Source organism: Triticum urartu, chromosome 5 (assembly GCF_003073215.2).
Source record: "Triticum urartu cultivar G1812 chromosome 5, Tu2.1, whole genome shotgun sequence".
Lineage (NCBI taxonomy): Eukaryota > Viridiplantae > Streptophyta > Magnoliopsida > Poales > Poaceae > Triticum > Triticum urartu.
This window is the reverse complement of record NC_053026.1, coordinates 135,446,950-135,456,367: the sequence shown is the minus strand read 5'-3', so window position 1 is coordinate 135,456,367 and position 9,418 is coordinate 135,446,950.

Genomic DNA, 9,418 nt, shown 5'->3' with positions numbered 1-9,418 from the left:
AACCGGACTACAAAGCTCTTCATGGCCTGATCGGCCGCCTTATGTAGCTCGACCATCTGCTTCAGCTGGTCGCTCATCGGCACCGGATGTTCGGCCTCAGCTTACTGAGACCAGAACAGCTTCTCCGTCGAGCTTCCGTCCTCGGCCTGGTAAAATTGTGCGGCATCGGACACACTGCGGGGCAAATCTGCGAATGCTCCTGAAGAGCTCCAGATCCGGGTAAGTAATCGGTAATTTACTTTTACATGCTTGCTTTGCATATAGAAAGCCTTAACCGCCGTTATCTTCTTCATCGCATCGATCTCTTGGAGGGCCTTTTGGGCTTCAGCCTTGGCACTTTTTACACTCTCGAGGGCCGCAGCAAGCTCAGACTCCCGCGTCTTGGAGTCAAGCTCCAACACCTCGTGCTTCGCCACAAGAACCTGGAGCTCTTGCTGCACCTCGCCTACCCGAGCCTCGTGCTTCTCTTGCTCGGTGCGCTCCTTGGCCGCTGTATCTTCGGCCTTAGTCAGCGCTTGCTTTAGGGTCGCCACCTCGGTCGTGGCCCCTGGCAAACGTACAATGATCCTGTCATTTTGCAAATCGCGCCCTTTTTTATATATACATATCTATAGACGGGGTATTACTTACCCTTGTTCTCTTCGAGCTGCCTCTTGGCAAGGCCGAGCTCTTTCTTGGACTCCTCGAGGTCCTGCTTCAGTACGGCGACCTCCGCAGTTAGTGCGGCGGACGCCAGCAGCGAAGCCTGCATATGAGTATTGACATACTTATATTAGACTCCTGTGATATTATTTGATCCTCTGTTCGGCTTTTCTTTGTGAACACCGAACAAAGCATCAGGGGCTACTGTCTATGCGGTAATATTTCTACTACATTTTAAACACTTACCTCAAAGCCTGTTAGAAGGCTGGCACAGGCTTCATTCAATCCGCTCTTGGCGGACTGAACCTTCTGGATCACCGCACTCATGATAGGGCGGTGCTCCTCGTCGATGGAAGCGCTGCGAAGCGCTTCCAGCAGATTGTCCGGTGCCTCTGGATGCACAGAGGTCACCGGCATGGGCGTCTTGCCCCTCTTAGAAGGAGACCGCCTGCCCGAGCCCGGAACCGCTGGAGGGTCCGGCACAGTGTTCGGCTGAGGGCCGAACTCGGAGCTCTCAGGAGCCTCGTCCCTGCGGCTCCCGGAGTCCGGAAGGTCGCCTTGAGGCACCTCCAGGACTGTCTCCCCTCGATCCGGTGCCTCTTGTGACAACACCTCGGCGTCGTCGGCAGGATGAGGGAAGGTGGCGGGCGGAACTAGATCGCTATCCATGTCCGACAAGCCCAAGGAGCCGTCCGATGATACATTGATACTGGCTCGTGGCGGCCTGCATAATTGCGTTCGACGTTAGGGAAAGCAGTGCTACGAAGTAATCCTAAGAGTTACTCTGGTATCCGAATACTTATGATCTCCCCAGGGGCTTGACCCTGGGCAACCACTCGCCTTCGCCGTCGTCGGTGGCGGTGGAACTGTCCGGAAGGAGAGTTCTTCCTTTCTTGGACCCTCCGGCCTCCCCGGTTGGGGCGGCCTTCCTTTTCTTATCTCCCCCAGTTGGTGGGGGAGCATCTTCTTCTTCCTCTTCCTCGTCTTCGGGGGAAGAGTGCACCGCAGAGTCATCGGACAGTGAGTCCGACGACGCCTGGCGTCGGGAACTCTTTCGAGTTCCCTTGGCCTTCTTGGTCTTCTCCGGCACCTTATAACGGGCCGTTGTCAGCATCTTCGCCAGAAGAGCGTCTGCGGGGCCTTCGGGCAAAGGAGCCGGACAGTCGATCTGTCCAGCCATCTTCTGCCAGTCCTGTCAAAGGTACGGGAGTTTAGATCCCGCATAGAGTCAATCTATATAAGTATCCTATGAAAGGTAAAGCAGCTTACCGCACTGGCTTGGCGCTTCGCGCTGAATCCGCGATCCTCAGTAATAGGGGGAGCGACCGTGGCACTTTTGAACAGCACCCTCCACGCGTCTTCATGAGTTGTGTCGAAGACCCTGTTCAGAGTTCGGTGCTGCGCCGGATTGAACTCCCACAAGGTGAACTCCCTTTGTTGGCACGGGAGTATCCAGCGGATGAGCATAACCTGGACTATGTTGACAAGCTTGAGCTTCTTGTCCACCATGTTTTGAATACATGTTTGAAGTCCGGTCAGCTCTTATGAATTACCCCAGGACAGGCCCTTCTCTTTCCAGGAGGTGAGCCGCATGGGGATGCCAGATGGGAACTCGGGGGCCGCTACCCATGCGGGGTCGCGCGGCTCGGTGATATAGAACCACCCCAATTGCCACCCCTTTATGGTTTCCACAAAGGAGCCCTCGAGCCATGTTATGTTGGGCATCTTGCCCACCATGGGGCCTCCGCACTCTGCCTGGCTTCGGCTTGACATTGAAGGTCTTCAGCCATAAGCCGAAGTAGGGCTTGATGCGGAGGAATGCCTCGCACACGACGATAAATGCCGAGATGTTGAGGATGAAGTTCGGGGCCAAATCGTGGAAATCCAGGCCATAATAAAACTTGAGCCCCCGGACGAAGGGATGGAGAGGGAACCCCAGTCCGCGAAGGAAATGGGTGAGGAATACTACCCTCTCATGGGGCCTGGGGATGGGGATGAGCTGCCCCTCATCTGGGAGCCGGTGTGCGATGTTGTCGGGAAGGTATCCGGCTCTCCTCAGTTTCTTGATGTCTCCCTCTGTGACGGAGGAGACCATCCACTTGCCTCCCGCTCCGGACATGATTGGAGAAGGTCGAGGTGGGAAGTACGGACTTGGGCGCTAGAGCTCAAGTGTGCGAAAACGGATGAGCAAAGGAGGAAGAAGGCGTGGATAGAAAGGTGAATCCTTATCCCTTTATATCGGCGGATGAAACTAAGCGTCCCCACTTGCCTAGTAAAACTCGCTTATCCCCCAAGCGCCGCAATTGATGGTGCGGTTGGGTTACCCACACCTGTATTGATGAGAATCCCATAATAAGGGGACACGATCTCTGCTTTGACAAGACGTGTCGAAAAACTGCCTCGCGTTATGTGCGGGGCTGGTTAAAGGAAACGGTTCAAATAATCACCGGGCCATGACATAATGTCGTGCTGCCAAAACAAGCCAGCAAATTAGATCTGCGAAAATATTATTCTCCATACAGTAGATTGTGGAACTTATTTTGCAGGGTCGGACACTATCCTCGTATTCAAATTCTTCTGTGATGTATTCGGAGAAGGAACCCACCTTGCAATGCCGAAGACAATACTGTGCGCCGGACTCATCGTCATTGAAGCCTGGTTCAGGGGCTACTGAGGGAGTCCTGGATTAGGGGGTCTCCGGATAGCCAGACTATCTCCATTGGCCGGACTGTTAGACTATGAAGATACAAGATTGAAGACTTCGTCTCGTGTCCTTATGGGACTCTACTTGGCATGGAAGGCAAGCTAGGCAATACGAATATGGATATCTCCTCCTTTGTAACCAACCTTGTGTAACCCTAAGCCTCTCCGGTGTCTAAATAAACCGAAGGGTTTTAGTCCGTAGGACAACAACCATAACATACAATCATACCATAGGCTAGCTTCTAGGGTTTAGCCTCTCTGATCTCATGGTAGATCTACTCTTGTACTACCCATATCATCAATATTAATCAAGCAGGACGTAGGGTTTTACCTCCATCAAGAGGGCCCGAACCTCGGTAAAACATCGTGTCCCCTGCCTCCTGTTACCATCCGGCCTAGATGCACAGTTCGGGACCCCCTAGCCGAGATCCGCCGGCCCCAAGATGGGATCTCTTGGGTAGGCAGTAGAAATAGGGTTTCGTGGTGCTCCTGAATGTTTTTGGGGTATGTCAATATCTATAGGAGGAAGAAGTAGGTCGGTGGAGCCACGAGGGGCCCACAAGGGTGGAGGGCGCGCCCAGGGGGTAGGCGCGCCCCCTGCCTCATGGCCACCTTGTTGGTTGCTTGACGTCCACTCCATGTCCCCAGGATCACGTTTGTTCCAAAAATCACGCTCCCAAAGGTTTCATTCCGTTTGGACTCCGTTTGATATTCTTTTTCTGCGAAACACTAAAATGGGCAAAAAAGAACAATTTGGGCTGGGCCTCCGGTTAATAGGTTAGTCCCAAAAATAATATAAATGTGTAGAAATAAGCCCATTAAACATCCAAAACAGAATATATAATAGCATGGAGCAATCAAAAATTATAGATATGTTGGAGACGTATCAAGCACCCCCAAGCTTAAATCCTGCTCGTCCTCGAGTAGGTAAATGATAAAAACAGAATTTTTGATGTGGAATGCTTCCTAACATATTTCTCAATGTAACTTTTCTTTATGGTGGCATGAATGTTCAGATCCGAAAGATTCAAGATAAAAGTTTAATATTGAAATAAAAATAATAATACTTTAAGCATACTAACTAAGCAATCATGTCTTCTCAAAATAACATGGCCAAAGAAAGTTCACCCCTACAAAATCATATAGTTTGGTCATGCTCCATTTTCGTCACACAACAATGCTCTCATCATGCACAAGCCCGATGACAAGCCAAGCAACTGTTTCATACTTTAGTAATCTCAAACTTTTTCAACTTTCACGCAATACATGAGCGTGAGCCATGGATATAGCACTATCGGTGGAATAGAATATAATGAAGGGGGTTATGTGGAGAAGACAAAAAGGAGAAAGTCTCACATTGATGCGGCTAATCAATGGGCTAGGGAGATGCCCATCAATTGATGTCAATGCAAGGAGTAGGGATTGCCATGCAACAGATGCACTAGAGCTATAAATATATGAAAGCTCAACAAAAGAAACTAAGTGGGTGTGCATCCAACTTGCTTGCTCACGAAGACCTAGGGCACTTGAGGAGGTCCATTGTTGGAATATACAAGCCAAGTTCTATAATGAAAAATTCCCACTAGTATATGAAATTGAGAAAACAAGAGACTCTCTATCATAAAGATCATGGTGCTACTTTGAAGCACAAGTGTGGAAAAAGGATAGTAGCATTGTCCCTTTTTTATTTTTTATTTTATTGGGCCTTCTTTTTTTTGTACTTTCTTTCTTTTTTTGGTACAATGCACTATTGATGATGATCATCACACTTCTATTTATTTACAACTCAATGATTACAACTCGATACTAGAACATGATATGACTCTATATGAATGCCTCCGGCGGTGTGCCGGGATGTGCAATGACTCATGAGTGACATGTATGAAAGAATTATGAAAGGTGGCTTTGCCACAAATACGATGTCAACTACATGATCATGCAAGGCAATATGACAATGATGATGCGTGTCATAATAAACGAAACGGTGGAAAGTTGCATGGCAATATATCTCGGAATGGCTATGGAAATGCCATAATAGGTAGGTATGGTGGCTGTTTTGAGGAAGATATAAGGAGGTTTATGTGTGATAGAGCGTATCGTATCACGGGGTTGGGATGCACTGGCGAAGTTTGCACCAACTCTCAAGGTGAGAAAGGGCAATGCACGGTACCGAAGAGGCTAGCAATGATGGAAGGGTGAGAGTACGTATAATACATGGACTCAACATTAGTCATAAAGAACTCACATACTTATTGCTAAAATCTACAAGTCATCAAAAACCAAGTATTACGCGCATGCTCCTAGGGGGATAGATTGGTAGGAAAAGACCATCGCTCGTCCCCGACCGCCACTCATAAGGAAGACAATAAAATAACACCTCATGTTTCAAATTTGTTACATAAAATTTTCGATACGTGCATGCTACGAGACTTGCAAACTTCAAGACAAGTATTTCTCAAATTCATAACCACTCAACTAGCACAACTTTGATATCACTATGTCCATATCTCAAAACAACCATCAGGTATCAAATTTCTCTTAGTATTCAATGCACTTATATGAAAACTTTTTTATTATGACTAAAAGAAAATTGCCATGTTGTTATAAAGGACTCTCAAAATAATATAAGTGAAGCACGAGAGATCAATTATTTCTATAAAATGAAACCACCACCGTGCTCTAAAAGATATAAGTGAAGCACTAGAGCAAAAACTATATAGCTCAAAAGATATAAGTGAAGCACATAGAGTATTCTAATAAATTCCGATTCATGTGTGTCTCTCTCAAAATCTGTGCACATCAAGGATGATTGTGGTAAACTAAAAAGAAAAGAATCAAATCATACAAGACGCTCCAAGCAAAACACATAACATGTGGTGAATAAAAATATAGCTCCAAGTAAAGTTACCGATGAACGAAGACAAAAGAGGGGATGCCTTCCGGGGCATCCCCAAGCTTAGGCTTTTTGGTTTCCTTGGATTGTACCTTGGGGTGCCTTGGGAATCCCCAAGCTTAGGCTCTTGCCACTACTTGTTCCATAATCCATCAAATCTTTACCCAAAACTTGAAAACTTCACAACACAAAACTTCACAGAAAATCTCATGAGCTCCGTTAGCGAAAGAAAACAAAACACCACTTATTCTTTATTGGTGTTAAACCTACTGTATTCCAACTTCTCTATGGTTTATAAACTCCATTACTAGCCATAGATTCATCAAAATAAGCAAACAACACACGAAAAACAGAATCTGTCAAAAACAAAACGGTCTGAAGTAATCTGTAACTAACGCAAACTTCTGAAACCCCAAAAATTCTAAAATAAATTTCTGGATGTGAGTAATTTATCTATTAAAAATCTGTAAAAATAATTAACTAAATATCACTCCCCAATAAAAAATGGCAGCAATTCTCGTGAGAGCTAAAGTTTCTGTTTTTTACAGCAAGATCAAAAAGACTTTCCCCATGTCTTCCCAACGGTTCTACTTGGCACAAACAGTTATTAACCACAAAAAACAAAACCAAAACAGAGGATATATAAATTATTTATTACTAAACATTGGCAAAAAGCAAGGAATAAAAATAAAATTGGGTTGCCTCCCAACAAGCGTTACCGTTTAACGCACCTAGCTAGGCATAAAAGCCAAGATAGATCTAGGTATTGCCATCTTTGGTAGGCAATCCATAAGTGGCTCTCATAATAGATTCATATATAATTTAATTTTCTTTCTAGGGAATTGTTCCATGCCTTTCCTTAACGGAAATTGGAATCTAATATTCCCTTCCTTCATATCAATAATTGCACCAAACGTTCTAAGGAAAGGTCTACCAAGAATAATAGGACATGAAGGATTGCAATATATATCAAGAACAATGAAATCTACGGGTACATAATTCCTATTTGAAACAATAACAACATCATTAATCTTTCCCATAGGTTTCTTAATAGTGGAATCCTGAAGGTGCAAGTTTAAAGAACAATCATCGAATTCACGGAAACCTAGCAAATCAAACAAAGTTTTTGGGATCGTGGAAACACTAGCACCCAAATCACACAAAGCATACTCACACAAAGCATAGAATTCATGATCTTTAATTTTGGCGTGCTGCTACTGGCTACACTCACTCGTTTGAAGCCTTGGCATACAGAGCTTTGAACGACTACTTCCTGTGTGTACCATCTCCTCGCTCTCCGCTCTCGCTCGCGCTCCTCTCCCCGCCGGTGGCCACTCCGGCCCCGGCGTCCACCCCTTTCCGCGTTCGTCGGCCGTTGCTGCTGATGGCGTCCGGCTCACACAGCCCTCCCTCAGTTTCCTCGGCGTTTCCCCATGAGTGGCCGGTGGTTTCTGGCTTTGGCCTCTCGGGTTCCCCGAGCTTAGCACGCTCCTCCTCGGTGGAGGCGGCTCCAGCGGTGCAGGGGCCGGAGTGGCGGAGGCCGGGCCCCTCTCACAAGGCCATGTGGCGGCATCGCCGCGCTCTCAGACGCCAGCAGGAGGTGGGCGACATGGATGGTCGGGCGTCCCCTACTTCGTTGGAGCGAAGACTTATTCCGTCAGATCTGTTCGGACTCTGCTTCCGCTGTTTCCAGGCTGGCCATCGGCGGCAAGACTGCACTAACGCTCCGCTCTGCGTCCGGTGTGGGGAGACTGGCCATAACTCGGCGGAGTGTTCCCTGCCCCGGAGTCCCATCTCGGAGGACGAACTCCGGCGGGCGGTGGTTCCGAAGGTTGCCAGGAGGGGGCTTGAGCGGACGCAGTCACCGGGCATGGGGCGAATGATGCAGGAGCCCAGGCAGAGTGTGCCTCGGGCGCCTCTCTCGCCGGTTGCGCCCAACTTTCCCCCTGTGTCGGTGGCGGTCGCTCCGGCGGCCCTGCCTCCGCCGGCCTCTGATGTCTGCATCCTATCATGCTTTATGGGGATGGATGACCTAGAGTGTCGACTGGAACTCGCGGTGGTGATGTATGTGGGTGGGGCTCGGCCGCCGGTGTCCTGCGAGGATGCGGCGGTGGCGCTCTCCGTGCAGCTCGCCGTCCCTAGGCACAGATTCTCAGTGCACAAGTATCACCCGGAGGACTTTCTGGTTGTTTTTGCGGCGCACGAGTTCAGGAATAAGGCACTTGTAGTTCCTTCGGTGTTGCATCTGGGCGTCCAGTTCTTCATCAAGCCATGGCTGCGGCAAGCGCAGGCCACGTCCACGCTTATGAGAGTGCAAGTGGACCTCATGATTGAAGGTATTCCATCTCACGCTTGGGTCAAGGAGACTGCGGCAGAGCTACTGGGTTCAGGGTGCCTGGTGGAGAGCCTGGCTCTAGAGATTGAGAGTAGGGAGGACCTTTCACTGTTCAAGGTGCGCGCTTGGTGCGTCGACCCGGACGAGATCCCGGTGTTTCGCCGTCTTTGGGTGCCGGAGCCGCCGGAGAGGAGGCCTAATCTGGCGGAGAGGCGCGCTTCCTCAGACAGTTGCTGCAATACCCGGTGCTGATTCATGTCGGGAGAATGTGGGACTTTTCGTCGCCGGAGCTCTGGTGGCGTTCGGCGAGCTCGGATGGGGAAAGCGGTCAGAGTGGTCTGCCGGATAGCTCGAATGACTCCTTCCCTAATGGTGAGTGGATGGTGCAGCCGTGGAGGCATGGCGTCTGCGACGATCGCGGGGCTGGTCAGCGGCCAGGTCCGACCGATGGAGGAGAGGGTCAGTCATACCGGCAGGCCCTGATTGGTCGTGTGGGGCCATCGGAATGGAGAATCCCACCAATGGGGGCGTCAGCGTTCGTTCGGTCCCCTGCAAAAAATATGGGGCATGGCGACCAGCTGGTTGGGACAATGCCAAATTCTGATTCGATGGAGAGAACTAAGAACGAGGCCACCAATCCGATACAGGCAGTTGGTGTGTTGGTCGCCTCGGATCCGTTGGCCAAAGGCGGTCCGGAGGCGCAGGCTCGTACGGAGGGGGAGGCTCTGTTCCAGGCTCCGACAGCTGGCGGTCTCCTCACCTCGGAGTTGGTGGAAAAGGCAGATTTGGTGGGCCAGACAGTGGTGGCGCACTCTGAAGGGGAGGCCATCGTACCGTTGTCGACA